The sequence below is a fragment of the Ptychodera flava genome, assembly GCF_041260155.1.
Source record: "Ptychodera flava strain L36383 chromosome 3 unlocalized genomic scaffold, AS_Pfla_20210202 Scaffold_25__1_contigs__length_14229661_pilon, whole genome shotgun sequence".
NCBI classification, from domain to species: Eukaryota; Metazoa; Hemichordata; class Enteropneusta; family Ptychoderidae; genus Ptychodera; species Ptychodera flava.
In genome coordinates, this window is record NW_027248279.1 from 4,835,825 (window position 1) to 4,856,263 (window position 20,439).

General features: G+C 39.9%; 1 protein-coding gene across 3 annotated transcripts in view; it reads left to right on the forward strand.

Moving 5' to 3' along the window:
• The first annotated feature begins 932 nt into the window (after window positions 1-932).
• Window positions 933-20,439, forward strand: part of LOC139125621 (gamma-aminobutyric acid type B receptor subunit 2-like) — a 40,705-nt gene continuing 21,198 nt past the window's right edge. The window contains exon 1 of one of the 3 annotated variants that reach the window (XM_070691714.1): window positions 933-1,770. The gene's annotated coding sequence lies outside the window, so the exon portion shown is untranslated. Of the gene's footprint in view, window positions 1,771-12,543; window positions 12,665-18,493; window positions 18,620-20,439 lie in introns of those variants that run through there. The other 2 variants (XM_070691716.1, XM_070691715.1) reach the window with 2 other exon arrangements.

The window sequence follows — 20,439 nt, forward strand, 5'->3', positions numbered from 1 at the left end:
TATATATATATATATATATATATATATATATATATATATATATATATATGGCAGGTGAAGTCAAGTATTTAATCCAACAGTGCAAGGTAATGAGTAGTTTAGATATAAAATAACATATGTGCGTCATGACGATTATTGTAACTTTTCATACTTAACCATTGCTGTGTTAGACACAGTGAATAGGTTTGATTGAAGATCTCTTTGTGGACTTGAATTCAATGACTGATCCACACAGGCTGGGCTGTCTGACCGTAAACAGTCATGCGTGATAGGGTTCATGAAACCGTAACCTATCCAGCATTCGATCACCAAGCTTGCAATAGGCTGTAAAAATATTTTGAGTACGGACTAGAAACAATGAAAAAGTGTGATATGGAATAAATTAAATCATTGTCATGGGAAAAGAAGACAGCTATCTATGGAAAAGAAGTTTCTTCTTCCACACATTATGGAACATTGAAGACTATGGATTACATGACTTATTCTTTGAGCTCGACGTCTGTCCAGGCAACTTATTCTTATCAACTCATTTGCATGACGTTCGTGCCCAGTTCTACATACCTATGCAGGCTTGTCGCGATCATAAAAGTTGTGGTAAGGTTCGTCATGGATCATTCTTCAAGGCCATACACGTCCTAACCACACTACCGTGCGGGGTGACGGTGTCACACACCGTCGAATCGGTGGACGATGATCGAGCCGTAAAGGGGTAAATAAAAGAATCGATCTTACGAAGGGCAACTTGTATTGCTTCTCGTCAAACAACGATGGTCGTAATTTCTTAGTGATTGTGCACTGAAGCTCATCCCATTGTCTTTCACTGAAAAAGCAGTTCTTTTAGAATCACAATGCTTGTTTAAGTGTTCCTTTGTAGATCGTTGGCAATGCAATTATTCCCCCTTTTTACTAAACTCGAACAGTGTGTATCTACTAGACACACAAATCTCGGCGTCAAAGCAGCACTGTGACGCAAACAGACCGTTATATTTGTTCTCAGTCTATAGCGCACGTTTTCTGTCAGATGACATGAGTTTAGTTAGACCCGAGGCTGGTGAGGGAGCACATCGAAACGAAAATATATATCTTGGACACATCGGACGGGTCACGTGTCCTCAGCACGGAAGCACTGTGTGGTCATACTTGGGCATAACGACGGAGTGAGTGTTCAAGCATCGAGGGCTCCGGACGCACTGGGCGTTTGTGTGATATTGTGATAGTGTTTCAGTGTATGGAGTGGCCTTTCTCTGGTAAGGTGTCGTCATTGAGTATGGAGAAAAGCGACTCTCAGGAACAGACAGTGTGAAGTAAACGGATACCAACAGTGAGGGAATAATAATTGGTGTGGACAACCTGCACTATGAACGCTGATTAAACAGAACTTGTTGTGCGAGTGTGGTGTTTCAATGAACCCAGTCGATCGTGGTTTAACCTTTGCGACGGAACAGAGCTGGTGAACTCGTTTCTGCCACGGGAATATTATTTTGGCAAAGGCAGCGTACCAAGGAAGAGATATCTACTCTATCCTGGCGAAGCTTAAAGAACAGGCTCGGATACGGTACCGTAGGCAGCGGGACGTGACCCGTTTTTGTGGACGAATAGTTACCAATGTCGTAAATCAGCGACGTCGTTGTCCAACCGGAAAACATATTCTCTAAGCCAAGTCTTCTGTTTTACCAGGAGAATATTCAAAGAACGTTGTAGTTTACATAGTTCAAACAACGTCAAAAACGATACAAACGGTAGCTGAGTGTGTTTGCACAGACCTAACAGGTAGGCGTGATATTTCCTAGCTCCATTATTACTCCGACTCGCATAGAAAAGTGTGTTTATTTTATTCAATTTTGAACACCAACCAACCAAGATCTCGGTAAAATAATTACAACAAGGAGATAATTCAGCGGTTGATTTTTTTCCCATTTTACAATCATTGTTATTTTTTTAATTTATTTGTCAGACTTTAAATGGCTCTGCGCACTGTGTGAGACCTTTTGGTGACTCTAGCAGCTGTGGCTGCGTCCATTGGTTTTTTATTGACTGGGTGGATAAACTGGCTTGTTTGCTCATAGCAAAATTGTGCTCGATAGTGCAAACAAAATTAAGTAACTCGTCTTTCAAAGTGGCAGTCGTACTGCGATCTTGTCAAATACTTGCCAGCGCGCCTACATACAGACGCTAAATCAATGTTTTCATGTCGCCCCGATCCCGCGTGAAAGAGCTGAGCGGCAAGGCAGGAAATTGCTCCGGGGCGAAACTATGATAAACCGAGCAGTTTACGCGTCAAGGTGTCCCACTTAGATAAATACTTAGAACAGACATACGGCGGAGATGTAGAAAACGCCATTTCTTTAGATGCGCAATGCAGCAATATATAATTTAAACGTCGCCATATTGAGATCCTGGCCATTGCCGGCCAGGTTTCGTGGCAACTTTGGACCTCAAAGACTCCGCTATGCTAATTGAAAGCTAGGGTATATTAAATTTTATCCGGGAATGGAGTGTAGATCAGCAAATTAAGTAATGAAAGCTTTCCCGAACTCTGAATGCCAGAAATGTTTCGTGACTTATTCCTGCCAGGTGCGTCTAGATCTATCAATGAGATAGTCTGACAATATTACACTTGCAGGGTTTTAGAGTGGCCGGGTAGGTGCTGTTCATCCATTGTCACAATTAAAATAGGAGAATAACGCCTTCAAAGCTTGCGGTGATAATTATATGAATTAGAAGAATCGAGGAATGATTATCAGAGTGAAGTAGCGAAATCGCGACAACCTTAATGGCTTATGTTGTTTGCAGTAATTGCCGAACTCTTCGATTGGGTGCCCGGGTGTCAAGTAATTAAATTCCGCAGTACTAACAACGACCACTTTGACGTAACCAAACAGAGGAATACAGATTGAACAAATGGGGTTTGGTATGAGATAAGCATTTGACAATTGCGATCGAAAAATAAAATCGAGGGAAACTACAAACGGGCATATGTCGTTAAAAGCAGATGGTTATCAATGTTCAGTACCAACATAATGACCCTCTACAGTCTATGCAAACCCCCTTCGAACTAAAATGAACAAGCAAAAATCCTGTACAGTTACATGAAATTGATTCAAAACGATCGGCACACAATGTCTGTTCGGATTGTTTTAATGTAAAATTTGCTGAAAATACTAAATTTAACACAAGGCCTTACATGCAGTTGCCTGAGATATTTCTTATTACTACCTTTATATGAGCCTTTTTTAATCTTATCGATTTTAGGGTCAGACATTTTAGTAATTTATTTATAGACTTATTTATTGCATTACTAGGTCGTGCATGAGTAGAAGTGGAAATTCCATGGTCATATTTTTTGTGCGCAAAGTCACACGAATTCCATCTGGTGAGCAGCCGATTGAATGACTGTGACGTCATGGGCAGCCGATAGCCCGTATTTGAGTTTGTCATTCAAAATTATACAAATCTTTTAGAGTTTATGGTTAATTATTCGAATGTCCGTCGGAACGGTGTCGGCGCTCGTACTATAGTAACTGACCAGCCAGGACTGAACCATGGCCTAGAATGTATTGCTTGTTGTTGGTCAGATATTTGAATCGTATCAGATTTGGGCAAAGTTCTGTTTGCAGATCAACCATATAACAACCTTTGAGGTGTTCGAAATTGCGCCATTTTGCGCTCTAATGATAGACCAAGGGCTGCCCCGCTGTCAATCAAACCAGTACTTCAACACATTGTTGCCGCCTTTCATATGACAAACTTTCATACTTTGGCACCATTTCTGTCGCTGACGTGGCGGGAACCAGATTAAAACGCTGTTAGATGTAGCGTCCAGTTTTATGTTCATACATTTTGAGTCCATTCCTGTGCACGTTTATGTATTGCTTAGAGTTATCAAAGGACCGTGTTAGGTCAATAAAGTCCGCAATTAGTGTGATGAGTGCGCATCGCTATCTCGTGGCCAAACAATATAATATTTTTACCATTTTTATATTTTACGACAGTGCTACAAAATTACATCGTTGCACATTGGCAGACGATAAGTCCGTGGTTTATGAATTCATTGTAAATTCATAAACTTTGGCGAACGGCGTTTAACAAACCTTGCCATCACCGCAATGCTAGGTGTAGTCAAAGTTTTGATGTCTTCATGGCGTGTTTGGTTTTCAATTCACTGGCTTCTGTAATTGCTTATTCACAACAGAAACTAAACAGCCGCTCTCACAACAACAATAGTCAATGATTGGGCAAATACGTCCTGTTTGCTTACTTAGATATTCATTGAGTACATCAGAATTCTATGGCAAAATGAAAATGTGTTCACTTATTTTGCTCAAAGAAGCTGTTTTGCCTCATCTAATACATACCTAATCAACCCATTATCAACCAACACAACGTGTGTATCAAAATCAAATGGCTTCAATCAAAGGTTTACCGAAGAGCTTGCTTTGAAAAGGCGCGTCCTTCGCGCTCCTTGGCGTTTCCAGGGTAACCTGGTGGAACGCTGTAGTACAGGCTAGCTGTCTCTTCGTAACGAGCGTCGAGAAATATCAGCGTGTTCTTTCACCAATCTGTAGGAGACATTATGAATGGGCGTCAACAAACGTCTCGTCGGTCAGCCAAGCGTTTTATTAGCGACAACACTCGTGAAAAACACACCTCTATGGTTTGCCTTTTGTGGTTTAATGAGCGATCGTAAACTTTGACAAAACAGACAAATAGAAATAGTTCTACCATAGAGTCAGGTTTGAGGGGGCTGTCCTTGACTACTCACATTAAAGAGAGGGATGTCATTAATTACGTGCTATTCTTTCATATCGTGTTCACAGTTTGGCAACATTTTAGTGTTTTGTCTCTAGATCGGCTAGCAATGCTACTTCATGTGATAGCAAATTGATCTGTCTAGACTCTAGATCAGTTTGTACTTGTTCATATGCTGCATGCATATACGTTTTAACTTCCGTCTTCGCTGAAAAGCCATCGACAATTAATGGAATAAAAGGTCCTTTGAAGGAGAGCAATCATTCAGTTTTTCTTTGCGTAAAGAAACAGGCAAAGTCATTCGTCCCAATGTGACCACATGCACTTCAAGACAACGACGGTAAACCACCATGCTATGTGCAGTTATTATTTTGCGCCACATGGGTGTCGTTACAGAACACATAACCCTGTCCTACGCCACATAGTCTACGCTGTTCATTCGGAAAATACCTTTCTTTAGTAAGATATTAAAAAATGCAATGATTTTGCCGCCGTGAAGCTAAGCCGTAAATTATAGAGGCATATCACAATAAAGATAAACTTATATGCATCGGCGACACAATGCTATCGGCTTATAAAGTGGTCGATTCTCCGACAACTCTTTAGTCGGTAAAGTTGGGGTTCCTTGGCACTCTGCCAATTTTAAGGACACTCTGAAATTATGGACTGCAAGACTGAGTCTAAACAATAAACAAACTATAAATTTTACGCACAACACGCCCTCCTTTGTTCCGCGACAAAAAAGCAGCTCAGTAGTTATGTGGAGAGACCGTTTGTCATTTTGTTTGCCACAGTGCTGGACGTCGTCTGCTTGAAGGCTTACTCTCCTTGAACTAGTCGGTAAACCTTTGAAATTGGACTCTGAAAACTTTGAATTCAACCCAATGAATGGGAAGACATCTGGAGAAAATTAATGATAAAAAACGATGCACTTTTCCCAATCTTATTGAGATCACTTACCTTCGTTCAATGTCCCCAGCACACACTTGAGGAAAATACATTCCAATGAGACAAACAAAGTGTCAAGAACACGTAAAGCACTTGAAATGAGGTTTAATTGTCTCTTGCATAAACCGAAGTTGAAAATCGATTTCTGCCCCAGAGAAGTCGATTAAATGTACAAGCAATTGCGTTTTTGGAATAGCGGTAAACTTAAACTTAAATAAAATATTGTTATTGTCTAAATAAAGTTGTGGAATATGTTGGATTTTTGTGTCGGAAACAATAGAGAAAGGTTTGCGGTGCTTATTATCATAAAAAGTAACAGCATAGTTATCAACTATCAGTTATCTAACTGTATGAAGTATTTTAATCCAGATTTACAATTATGGATCTGTCGTTCATCTGTCTCCATAGCGACGCCACTGATATTCCTATCGGTAGTTGTGTCTGACTAGCAGCAAATGATGGGTTCCTTCCTGTGAACTTATGTGTATACTGACACACTGAGTAGAGACGAGACAGGTATACGTCATCTTGGGTGTGTATGACGTCACAACGAGAATTTCTACCTATGCATGTTTAGTGAAAGTGGCGAGAAAAAGATTAGACTATATAGAGTGTCAATATTTAAGATACTTACCCTACTTCATGATTGCCGTCAAAATAGTAAAATTTAATTTTAATAGAAAAGTATGTAGATCCCAGTGTCGTTGGGCAGTTCATTGAAGAGGCATCATATTTTTGTAATAATCATTGACACTGCACACTTATAATGCATTGAACACCTTAAACTTTAATATAGTTGCGATTTTGACATTAACAATGGGTATCAATTAAAGAAAGGTGTCATTGTTTCAATTGCCTTTTCTATATTATCAAAAAAATTGAAATAAAATGACTAATAATAAATGGAGACTCAATCAGAGACAGCAAAAAGGTGTCAGTCACAGATGGCATGTCACATGTCACGTGATTGTTTGGATCTTATCAGTGAAAGATTTTCCTTGAGTTTTATAAATGCATACGATTCTTTACTATTGTCTTAAAGGGTCAATGCCAAGTTATTCGAACAAATATGGTGGAATTTCTGTCGACAGTTTCGCTAACTTCTGAATTACATGCCTTTCTGTCTGTGGATATCTGTGCCTTATACTCTACTATAAGAACAATAAATAAGATACGATCAAGCAAAGCATATACATCCTGGATCACGTGACATGACGGAGTTTGAAACGATAGGATTCCGTGACATGACGAATAGTGTCGCCACTGCCATGACAACAAATTACTTTTTCATCTGACAAGGTCATTTTCAGATCAGCCGAACCTAAGGCGAATATTAAAAGTGCTTTCTGAGATATTTGCATATGGCATAACTGTCTCTTTACTGGTCCTTTTTTTTTCCCGACATCTCGTAGGGTTTCAAATGTGACATACCTCCACGTGAGAAGATAAATCTTGCAATTAATGTAGGACACACCACGCAGGAGACTTGAGTCTGGACATTACACTCGCATAAATCATGAACTGTTGATGGTTTATGAGTATCTGTCTGAATAGTGTTGGTTTTTCACTAGCGTTCCCATCCAAATCGAACTGATCAGGTGAATAGGTCAATTTAGTTACTGTTTTGATAGTTTGGGTCACTAACCAGTCAATTTATGATAGTTTGGGTCGCTAACCAGTCAATTTATGATTACTATTACTATATGATGGTCTCAACGAGACACAACAAAATTAATGGTAAAAAGTTTTCGATCTGTTCGCACGGTATGGTAAGGTCCAACAGAAGAACACATTATATAAGGCTGAAAAATGCCAAGTGTGAAAAATCGATAATGCTGCATTGATGACAAGAACGGTCGGCGTGATGACAGGTTTAACTGCAACAATGAAAAGGAACGTCGGATTTAGAATGGAAGTTAAAACGACAGAGGTATTTCGGTATTCAAGACTTCTAATCTTGGTACAATGTTTTCAGTTTCTTTATACAACACGGAGAACGTCTCTTTAGCATTTAACGTGACGGTGTCCTTGATGACGATTTGTTCCATGACGATTACAGTGAGATTAGTGTCTGCCTGTCCGGGTTCATTATAGTGTGGTTCTGCGATTTTGCTAGTGTTATATTGTCGTTCACAGATACAGCTTCGGTGGGCGGAATAACGTTGTTTTATCAAAATACGTGTTTGAAATATGTACATTTGTTGACATTTTCAGCAGACGATCGAGTAATTACCATACATACATACATACATACATACATACATACATACATACATACATACATACATACATACATACGTACATACGTACATACATACATACGTACATACATACATACATACATACATACATACATACATACATACATACATACATACATACATACATACATACATACATACATACATACATACATACATACATACATACATACATACATACATACATACATACATACATACATACATACATACATACATACATACATACATACATACATACATACATACATACATACATACATACATACATACACATTAAATAGAGATATAAAGACACAAATAGACGCATGGGCACACACACTATTTATGTGACTCAATTTCGTTTCGCTGACATATACACAGGTATCAAACCCCTTACAAGCTATTGGCAAATGCGATATCAAAATTGACGTTTTAGTTCGCAAATGAGATTGATTTGTAAAAACATAAAGAAAGTGTATTAGCGCCAATACTGAGACACGAACCCCTCAAAGGAAAAGAGAACAAGAGTTAGATGAAAGGGTGCAGTGGCTTCAATCAGTGCATGGGATGTGAGACCGAAGAGGATGTCAATGATCGACGTTGCGGTTTTAATGCAGGGCGGGAAAAATGCATTGATGGGTGAGCTATCTGGCAGTGTGCCACACTGCATTGTGGAAGATGAACAACATTTCTTCTCTCTTGTTTCTGGAAGTTAATTTTCTGACCCCGATATTGTCCAAGTATTCAAATATGTCACACGGTTCGGCTGACAGAGTCTGAAAAAAGTGCCATGTCTCGGGGAAACACAGACGAGTGTATAGCTGTCTGGTCAAATTTATTGTTACGTGGTGAAAAAACTCGAGCTGAGTAACAAAGGCTATTAGGGTGACTTATGACTTCCAATGGGTTCCTGGTATTCCGCTGATTTTTTTTTCACTTTGTGAATCAACTTCCAAAACGTTTCATAATCCCATAAGTAATTCAAACGCGACGACAGGGACAGTATGGACATGTCAATCACCCATGCAGCTCGATTCAGTCAGAGTGTCTATAGCTTCTATGTCACCGGGATCGATTACAGGCGCGAACTCTTCATTGATTATCGATGTTTCCTCACCAGAGACCGCTTGAAACTGAATGAACCATCAGTCAAAGCTCAAGTAGTCACCTGATGTCAATTACGTGTATATATAGGTACAATTGACCTTGCTTTGAGTGCAAGGACGGAAAAAAGATTGACACGTATTTGGAAAGAAAATCGTTTTTTGGAAATCTTTGAACTGATCTTTGTTGGTAAAAAAGGTTTCAACTTTTAGAAGTACGATTAAAATTCAACGAATTGTAAAATGACGCGTTTATCGACAATATTCAAATGTACACGGTGAGGATATTTTTGAAATCTACACGTATCCACGTGTTCTCTACAAAAATTGAAGTCCTTACTAAATTCACATGCCAATATGAACAAGACTAGTCAGTCTATGGCTTTAATGATTCGGAGACTTCAGGACGTGGAACAAGCGTAGTTACTGACCCTCAGATAGACAGACAGACAGACAGACAGGCAGACAGACGACAGACAGATTGATAGGTAGATTGATAGATAGATAGATCGGCACACAACACAGACAAAGCCACATACATAGAAACATAGATACACACACAAACATACGCATATATATATATATATATATATATATATATATATATATATATATATATATATATATATATATATATATATATAACATTAGACAGGTGTACCGAATTCATTGTGACACATTTGGACCCATTTTGACACTATAATATACACTTTGTGTCTTTTTGTAATCATTTATCATTTGAAGCGTAAAGCCAACAATACATTACGCCTCATCTCACCGAGTAATTTCCCAGTAGATATGATCACACATCCATTACCAGACACTCTTTCAACGAAGATACCTGTAGTTCAGGCATATACACGTCCGTACCACTACCTCCCTGGTACATATTTTCGCCTCGAAAGCAAAGAGGGTCATTTATCGGCATTTGCCCGTGGGTGTTGTGACCATCACATTGTACATGCATCAAACTTCGACAAACACAAGGCAAATAGTTGTGGAGTTACCGGCCACTAAAAACAACAAACAGGTGTAATGTCATTTGGTATCGATCGCATTACTTATCATTAGCGATGCCTTCATCGATTTTCACTTAGGGCCATTAGGAAAATCTCTTGTAGTCTTGTTTGTAGATTAAGGTTTGCGCTACCCCAAATTAATTGCCGATTGTTTCCAGATCATTGTGTCTATCCCTTCGCTTTCTTTCATCCCTGGGCGCCGTAAATTAATTGTTTTTATCCTTCTTGTAGGCTTGTAAAGTTTTCATTAGCTCTGACATTGTAAAGGTAATTTTGTAGGTGTGCAAATCGATCGCCGTCATGGACTTGGATAATCAGTAAGAGACAGTTTTCTTCAACGTTACTTTGAGAGAGAGAGAGAGAGAGAGAGAGAGAGAGAGAGAGAGAGAGAGAGAGAGAGAGAGAGAGAGAGAGAGAGAGACAGAGAGAGAGAGTGTGACAGAGAGATTCATCGTGTTCACAAGTGACATGAGAGACGCTGTTGTGTTTTACTGTATTACTAGGGTACATATGCACCGCGAGTTAAGATTCCGTTTATATTGTTTTGAATACTTTTGGGTGGTTGTAAGACTGATAGACATACAGAAATACTGAGGCCACAGGAAACGGAGAGACAGAGTTGTTGAGTTTTCTTCAGAGCACCTGCAGACAGACAAGTAGAATGTGATGAGTTTGAAGTGGGCGGCCAACTGGTCAAGAAATGAGAAATGCCCGGGAGTAAGAGGGAATGGGGAAAAGAAAAAATGCGCAGTAAGATTCAAAGAGTTGCCACAAAATGGAATGCCTTGGAGAATACAGATCAAACAGAGGACCATTTTGTGATCACTTTTAGCCTTGATGCTTCGCCTTTGCGATCGAATTCCTAGCAAGACAATTGACAAAGTTCGATTTGGAAATTCCGGAGATAACAGTCTTCACTAGAAGGGAATGGGCTCAAGGCTGTTGCCGTAATCCAATATGCAAAGATGCCCGAGGTGTAAAAAGCTCTGCTTTACTCAGCGAGTAAAAAAAACGTTTACAATGATTTCAGCTTCTCAACGGTGGTCAAACGACAAGTTTAAATGGTCGGCTGTGCCTTGTGACTTGTTTGTACCCACATCGAACGTTCAACAGTCATAATTGAAACTAATATCTATCAATGAATAACAATATGTGTAAGTACTTTAAGTCATGGCTAGCCTCTACTAAAATTAACCCTTGACAAAATTTGCGTGTGATTCGTGACAGAATGTCAGCCAACGCTTGAAAATCGCTGCAACGCGATTTCAGTTCAGGATTGTCAACACGACTAAAGAAAGGAGTCAGGTGTTCAGGACGTCCATACGGCACGTTTGTGTGTCTTTGTAGCTTCGACCTGCGCTGGTTTTTTTCCTTTCACGGGGAAATTCATTATCCCCACGAGGATTTTGGCCTGTCAGGCACGCACTGAATTCAGCTTTGAGAACGCCAACATTTGAGTTATTTGTTCTGCGTATGCAGGTTTGCATTAGAGCAGGTGCGGTCGCTGAGAGTGGCAGCGTCGATTGAGCGATATTGTGTTCTGGTGATGGACGGACGCCATTGGATAAGGGTTGCTGTGTGGCAGACGACAGACGAACAGACTAATGAATTTTGTTCGTAAATAGTTTTTAAATTGAGAAATAACCTTTAAGAGACTTATACGTTGATGATTGCTTAGCGCATGAAACTGCCTATAGACTGACAACTACAAGTTCCTTGATTTTCAGTTATATAATTATATATTTCTTGAGCGCGTGAATTTTAGTTTACACAAAAAATTACTCGCAAAGTCAGTCAATAGTTGTTTCATATTCACAGCCAGTTCATTTTATCATGAGAGTGAGTTTCATTTTAATTATTGTTGCTCAATTAAAAGTACTAGTATTCCGAAGCCTGAAAATGAAATAACTTTGCGAAAACTTAATCTCTCTTTTAAAAGTTCTTAGTATATGGAACTTTGGGAACCTTGAAACCTATCCCCTCCCATACCATTTTTTTTATTTTATCGGCATCGTTTGTTTCTTGAGGCATGGACATTTTAAGTGTAAGTAATGTCTATCTGTCACCGCCATTTTGAATGTCGGCTGTTTGAAACGTTTGGAAAGTCCGGGTCGGAAAAGACAAAAGAATAAAACCCACCCACACAAAAGAGAAAACAATTAGTTAAATCGAAGAACACGAATGATTGAGTAGGTAACAAATGACCATTGTCCAACGGCATCGCACGGTGACTGTGCAAATGAAGAATTTGTCATTTGCAAGGAGAACGCAAAAGGTTTCTTGGCGTGTCTTAAAGTTTCCTTCTCCTTAACTGAAGTTCCTTACAAAGTTGGCATCTACACTTCGCAGGTAAACGCCCTGTGCGTGTTATGCACACGGTGCAGTCTATTAGACCGGCCCTGTCAATGAAAAGTGTTTAGCAGCGACTGAGAGAAACTCAATTGAGCGACGGTGTTACTTTTGACAAAAGACCAAGGATTTGTAAAAACTCCGCCAAATTAGTTTCGCACAATAGGCCAACAGGTTTCTTTGACCTTTGACCTGTCACGGATACTAAAATAGAGCCAGTGATGAAGAAAGGGAGAAACAGCAGGTTTGAAAGGTAACGTTTCTCAACATTTTTTAAATGCATTTATTGATTTATGTCGACGTACTAACGTAAATTTTCCTTTAAAACTATCCCATCTCTCCCTGAGCGTTTACGCAATCTCATTTCCCGCCTTTTCGTGACTCTGTAGATTTTGTATGTCCGTATGTCGTCTGCCTCACTATAACTCCAGCAAACCACGGTTACTGCTCACCACTGATAGGCTAATCTGAGATCGTTTGGTTTAATTAGTTTCGATGTGTGATTGGTAATATTCACTCAACATTTTTACGTTTAAAAACCTCCAAAATCGTACACGTATGGGGCGAGTTACCATGCTGTGTGCCTAAACGGCAGTACAAATGAGTTTTTATAAGGTAGTCGATCCGTTCCATAAACAAACACACACATTGGATTGGACAAGGGTTCCGCGTTATTTTTTTAAGCGAGTCCCGCAGGCGTATGAGTTTTTCTCGTGTCAATTATGGCGAAACCACACATCGTTCGCTATCTGTAATCAACTTCATTAAACCGTAAAAACAACATTTGAACATTCGGTGAATGTAACCGGTAACAATGCCGTCAATCGATCGGAATACCATGGACGATCTGCCAGAAACCGCTCGCCCCAGCCGTCGCCGCGGAATGAGTTTATATGAAACTTCTTCTGGTACCAATGTTGTCATGGTGATCGGTGACCGAGTTTGAAACATTTGTACCGTGTTATTAAACCGTTCATTGGCAGTGACGTGACATTCTTGAACAAATTACTTCGCATTGTATTGTTGAATGCATATTCGTGTAATTTGTCATACGCATGTAACATGAATATATATAGCATACCGGTCCTATGGTACAATATACATTGCTTCAGTGTAATTTGATTAGGTTGTCAAGGGATACGCGTTCGTTTATTGCTCTTATCCGGGTGGGTGGGTGGGTAGGTAGGTAGGTAGGTAGGTAGGTAGGTAGGTAGGTAGGTAGGTAGGTAGGTAGGTAGGTAGGTAGGTAGGTAGGTAGGTGGGTGGGTGGGTAGGTAGGTAGGTAGGTAGGTAGGTAGGTAGGTGGGTAGGTAGGTAGTTTGGTGTGATAGTGTGGGTGGATGGATGGGTGAGGGGCTGGGAGAGGGGGTAGGGTAGCTATAGGTAGGTCTCTTGACATAATTTCAATTCAATCGTTGTCACTCTTTAGAAGACGAATTACAATTAAGAGATGTTTCAAAAACGGCATCGCCGTTTGTTGTCTTGGTCGCTGTGACTGGTGCCTTTGAAGAGAGAACAATTTTTAAATTTCTTATCATTGTGTTGTGGCCGCTGTGATCTATTCACGTCCACTAGAATAAACAAGCGTAATTACCAAACTGGAGGGTAAAAACAGCATAAGAAAAGACATACTGTATTGTTGTGACATCTGAAGAGACATTGAGGCGAAAAAAACTCATGAAGTGTGATCGGTGTGAACACGGAGCTCTAAGAGCCAAACCCATCCTAAAGAGTATTTTCAACGCGACGGAAAATTGATAGGCGAGGGGAAGAATACGGACAAACGACATTCCGAGCGTTTAATCCGACATGACTCGCGAAACAGGTGTTTTCATTTGAAATTAATTCGAGTAAAGTAACTACAAAGAGGCGCGTTTTATTTACAGTGGCTGGCTTTGAATCGGCAGGAATTTTACGCCGCTCTGACGACACATAATACGTGTCTTGCACTGGGAAAAAAAACAGGCCTCCACCTGAGTTTTATTGTACACGCAAAGCTGTGTTTGGCCTGACTTCGGCGGAAGTTTGCCGAGAAAACAAACGATTTCACATCAGCGTGCCCTCCTGGCCTCCTTATGAAAAAAGCGTAAAATTCCAATAAGATTGTTCGATTGTACAGCTGGGTTGTGTCATTATTTAAGTTGATTCCACTGGGTGTGTCTGCAAATGTAATATTTTATTATAGTGAAAGTGTTATTTTAAGTGTCCATTCAACTATGACCTTGACAAAGGCGCAGCTTGTTGTTGACTTTGAAGTTTATTTCGCATCTCGTTGACCCATATAGCCAAACAGACTGTAGAAACAATCAAAGAATGATCCTTTTTTATTTCAGGCACCTTGAACAGAATGACGTTGGCGTCACGTTTGTGTTCTATTTTTGTTCAATTACTGAATTATCTGCATGCGATTTTCATTCAATTGTGACATTTAAAAGGATTAAGAAGTGTTATCGAAGGGCGCGTTGAGTTGTCAGTCTCTTTCAGAAGAAATCTAATTATCAATTTGTTGTAGATAACTATTCTCCATTAGTGATGTGGAACTATAAAATATTCATTTCTTTGAAAGTGGAAGAACACGTTTTGTCTTGTTTTGTCTTTCATCGGAATTCACATATTTTGGTCAGTTAAATACATCGTAATCTGGTTAACGAACAGCAACAAAATGGCTCCAGCAAAGTCCAATTCAAGTTCTCGTCGTGTTGCTGATAATAAATGCTTTGATCGACTGAATAACCTCAACAGCTATGCAACAGCTTAAAACTATTTTTATGGCAATTTGTTTGGATTAAATATTCATTGCATAGTCCACAAGCTAAAATCGTGATCTTTTTAGATAGATTTTTTTCCTTTCGCGTTATATTGAAGCTTCATCGTTTGCTGGAGTGTCTTGATCAACAGGTGGTTGGGTTACACGGATTTACTATGAAGGTTGTCAAAAACAAGATCTATTTCAGTAATTAGGTTAAATTGCCCCTCCCTTGAAACCTTCGTCTGACTTCTAAACATTCAAATGTTTTTAGTCTTTTAACTGAAAACATGAATATGAAATTTCCCGTCAAAACATGAAAACATCAGTATATGGCAGTTGAACATTCCATGTCGTTTGAACTGGCAGTAATTGAAGATGGTAGTTAATGCAAAGAGACAGCCAACCATAAGCCATATTAAAGTAAATGACCATAATTTGAACACACGCGTTCACCATATTTTAACGACATATTCTGTGTTCGCTTCCAAATGTTCATAATTAGATATTAACAGCAAATTTCTCTAAATTTCATGTATCCTCACAAGACTTATTTCCGATCGTTGATGGCATTTGTGTCTTAGTCGGGCAAGACAGCGAAAAACTGAGGTGCCAATTTTTCACCCATGTTCACAAACAACAGTTTTGAAATCTGCACTCTCTGTCGGTAACTCTGAAATGTCGTCATCTGGCCAAGGATATGAGCACGTGCCATTCTGAATCGCTCTGAGTGATTTACAGCCATGCTTTAATGTTCCCTCTTCAAATAATTGCTCTCTGAATAATTGACTTTAATGGGAGTACATGAAAGATATGGACATTACAGAATGTCCATTCTCTAAGTAATGGTATCGAACACTTGTCGTCAATTTCTCCTACCGAGTTTTCCGAGTGTTGTTCCATTTTCTATGACCGGATCTGGCAGAAATCCCGATTGTTTGTAAGTTCATTGACAGTTTGGCATATGTACGTCATATTGGCGACACGGCTGAAGTTCGAAGTCTTTTTATTCTTTCTCTCTTCTCCAATTAAAAGCTTCATTCTTCTCAAACCCCACAAGCAGTTTTACCGTGTTTCCCTCCAGGCCAGTGACAACAAATTGCGTCTTTCCGGTGGCGCGACAACTTGAACGATCATGGTGTCATCGGAACACTTTTCCCGGGATTTTGCAAATTATTTCACTTTCATAGCCGTAAACGGCAACTAATTTGCATTAATTAATACAAGACAGAAAAACATCTTTGAGTAAAATGTTATTTAGCATGATTCGAAGGGCCGACCATACTTAGCGGACACACGTTAAATCAAAACACATATAGTTTGTTTTGTTTTGAACTCCAAAGCGGATTTTACACTTTATCCCCATTTTCTTTTACGTGCTTTAAAAGGTCTCACTGATAACAAAAAAAGCAAAACGCCTTTTTTTGACACTAAAAGTGTGAAACAGAGTCAGGCCAGCAGAATTGTGAAAGCCGACACGGTGGGTATAATATTGACATAAGCACGCTTTGCTCAGAAGTTGGAAGTGTTCACATCTCCATTATATAACATTTAGCAAAACCACGCCTTGCACTATTCTACACACGTGTTAGTCAAAACAAAAATTCGTGACACAGAAATACTTTATCGGTTAAGCAAGTCAGGACATTTTGTCGGCAACATAAACTTTGGTGAACCTTTTCAAGTGGGCATAAATATCTGACTCTTCGTCAGGCGCGGATTAACTGCTACCACTACCGTCACACTTACGTCAGTTGAAGGAGCATTCACATTCTTTAGTGTTGACGGCGTCTCTCATTCAGCGAGCATTAATTAGGTGTTTCACCTTTGCGGACTTTATCGCCGCCTCTCAAACAACCTGACTTCATCAACTTGCAAAAACACGATCACGCCGGCACGTCGCGGTCCGATCTGAACTTTTGATTCTTGCGAGTCGGGTGAACAGCGCCCTCAACCAGCTAAGACGTTGATCTGTGCGAGGAGTAAAACTGGCGATTCACTGCAATGGTCCAAGAAAAACATAGGGTAAACCTGACGTTTACCAAACGCAATGTTCATCAAGGTAAGACTGAAGGAATGATTCAAATTAAAATCGTTGAAGGGAAACGCAAAAATATATGATGCGAATCACATGAGGCAGACGGACAAACAAGAGGTCTCTTTCCGATAATTTTCGTTATTTCGTTTCGGTTTTTTTTTCGTAGAATGTGAAGTGTCTTTTTCGGTTAATTATGGATTCTACTTATCACTGCGTAAATATTTGCGAGATGGCTAGTCACTCTCTGTGCAGCGGAATACAAGATATATTTTTAAGGTTAGATTGCACAGAAGGTCAGAACACTGCGCAAAGAAACCAGCGGTCGTTGCAAATTCCAGTCTATAGGCTGTAAGTGAAAGGGAATTAGTGAATAAAGATGTCGGTGATTGAATGAAAGAATAATCGTTGATTGTGGACATCGTAAGGGTAGTTGTACTCTGTAGAAATGCCTGGCGTTTTCTCGGTCTCTGTTTATTGAGTTGAGTCTTGTGTAGTTTGTACCGTGGAGGCGTTTCCTCTCCTCGTGCACAAAAACCGCAACATCACAGTATGGGTGGCATATCATGACAACAACAACAACAACAACAACAACAACAACAACAACAACAACCACGTCGGCGGCGGCGGTGACGACGACAATAACAATACTAAGAAACACTTTTACAAATGCATCAACCGTATAATTCAAATATTTTTTTTCTTTCTCAAAAAAGCGTATGTGAGAAAAAAAGCCAAACCCACAATGCTGTATGTGATCATACTGGTGATGTTATTTAACTTTACGTAGCAATAATAGAGTTCTCGTTTTATACTTTGACCCTCTTTTTTGCCAACTTAGTGTATTAATTATAAAGTACGCTGTTTGAGATACGTGCCTATTAACAATGGACGCAATATTCCGAGTGGCAGCGTTATTTTTCAAACGTATAACTCGCTGTACGTCTTCAACGGAATCTACTGTTATATGTATGTTTTTCAAAGTAAGCGTTAGATACCATCGTGTGGAATTTTGTCACTACCCAGCGATCTAATTCTAAGTGTATTTATCGCGGCGGTTATCTTCAATGTGTTCGACTTCTAACCACGCTATCTGTGACTTTTGACCGCGTTTCGATTGTACACGCCGTCGTGTTCGTTCCCTCGAATGCAGGGGTTGTTTCTGAAGGCTGCTGGGCCGGGACAAACGATGCCTAGAGACGCTGAAGTGCCTCGCTTGTCACGCCTATCTTGATATATGCCCATGACGGGCTGGTTATTGAGTGCCTGTGATATCATAAAACAAGGCTGTTAGTCCATCGATTTTATATGCCACATTTCAGTCGACCCAAGCGTCGCTCGTGTGTTGACGGTGCGCCAAGCACGGGAACAAAGTCTTGTGCGTTTATGTGAAACAAACTCCCGAGAAGAAATTCGCCTTTAAAACGGTGAGTAATGATGGTCTGTGATTATTCCCACCTAACTTCCTCTGAGGTATTTTGGATTGTGCATGCATGTACGTTATACATACCTGTGGGGGCGGGACAACTTGTATGTTGACCACAGCGCACATTTCGCGTTTGTATGGCTCGTTACAAGTTGCTTGTCGCATAGTGTTCTCAGTGGCATATGTAAGTAGCACATAGGCACCAAATAAACCCCATCGTGTTTGGCCTTGACGAGTGACGCATTACATCAAAACCAATATTCGGTCAAAAGTATTCCGATGAATTTTTATAAGGAGCAGTTTGACTTTTCGTTGTACGAAAAGGAGCGAAAAATTACAAATTTATTTAAGCAATATTTTCTCTCCAAGCCTGAGCAAGAGTGACGACTCAAATTTGAGCTGTTTTGGCGATCTGATCATACTACACACGTTTTCAACTTGTATGACTGGCCGACTGCTTTCTTAGCGGAAACGCTTATTTGACCACAGATCAACACTTTGGCCGTTGTACTTCTAAAACGCAAAACACCGTAAATTGTAGATTGTCACCGTTCACAGAGGGCAAGGACGTGTCTTGGCTCGAATGGAGAAGTATCGACTTTAAAACGCTACTCTCATATCAGAAAAACACAATTACTCAAAAATGTGCACATGTAAACAAGTATCGTTCTCGATTGAACCAGGGTTGTTCAACTGTTTCTATTACTTCAGCTTAAGCGCGCTAGTGTGGTGACCTTTCCCATGTACAGTCAATGGGAGAGTGGCGATGTCATGACAACAGGGCAAGTTCGGCGCCATCTTGATTGTACCTCTCAGCAGCTACAAATGATGGGCAATTTATAACTTTGAAAAATATCGTCAGAAATGAATAATATCGTAGAAACAGGGGGATACTTATAACGCTGCTCGACCCAACCCCAAGGCTTTGTTTGAATCTGCTTGACTTAACCATGTGCGTATAAGACTCGAGCGTAAGACGCTCAGAACTTTAAGCTTTGCCAGGGAATACAAAACGTTTTGCCGTAGACTAGACTCTTGTTGGTAAGTAAACTGTTGGTTGCAAAACTTACCCAGTCGTTTCGCTGGAATACGTGTCTTCACATTTCCTGACGTAATGTTAATAGTCGTCCAAGAATTAGTGTAATCTTTTATTTGAAAACACGATGACGCTTGTCAAGTTTGTCCCGAAGAATCCTGAAATTCTTCGACTTGACAGAGACTAAGTCTTCGACAACTTTTTTTCACGAGACATTCTATCAACAACAACAACGAAATGACAAAAACGCAAAATGCAAGAACTCAGTCTCCGGTTTGCCTTGGCTAAAGAGCTTCACTTAAAAAGATAATTTCATTCGCCAGTCAGCCTCAACACCGACTTACAAGCAATTTTGCACAACACACACTATAGGGAAAACTTGCGAGACTGGAGCGAGAAAATGACACTTTCTCGCAATCGGTGAGAATCTGTTGTATTCTCACCGCTGTCGGTGAGAAAATTTTAATCTCCACTGGAGGTTGGTGAGAAATGCACTCCTTGGCGAGAATCAAGTGTGAGAACAAATTCTCACCGGTAAGAATGTAGAATCACACCAAGTACAGCCTAGAGTGAGTATTGAAATTCACTGGCGAGAATCATCAAGACTCCCCATTCATTGGCGAGAATCCAGAATGAATCAGAATGAATGGGAAGTCTTGATGATTCTCGCCAGTGAAATTCAATTCTCACTGTACTTGGTGTGATTCTACATTCTCACCGGCGAGAATTTGTTCTCACACTTGATTCTCGCCAAGGAGTGCATTTCTCACCAATCTCCAGTGGAG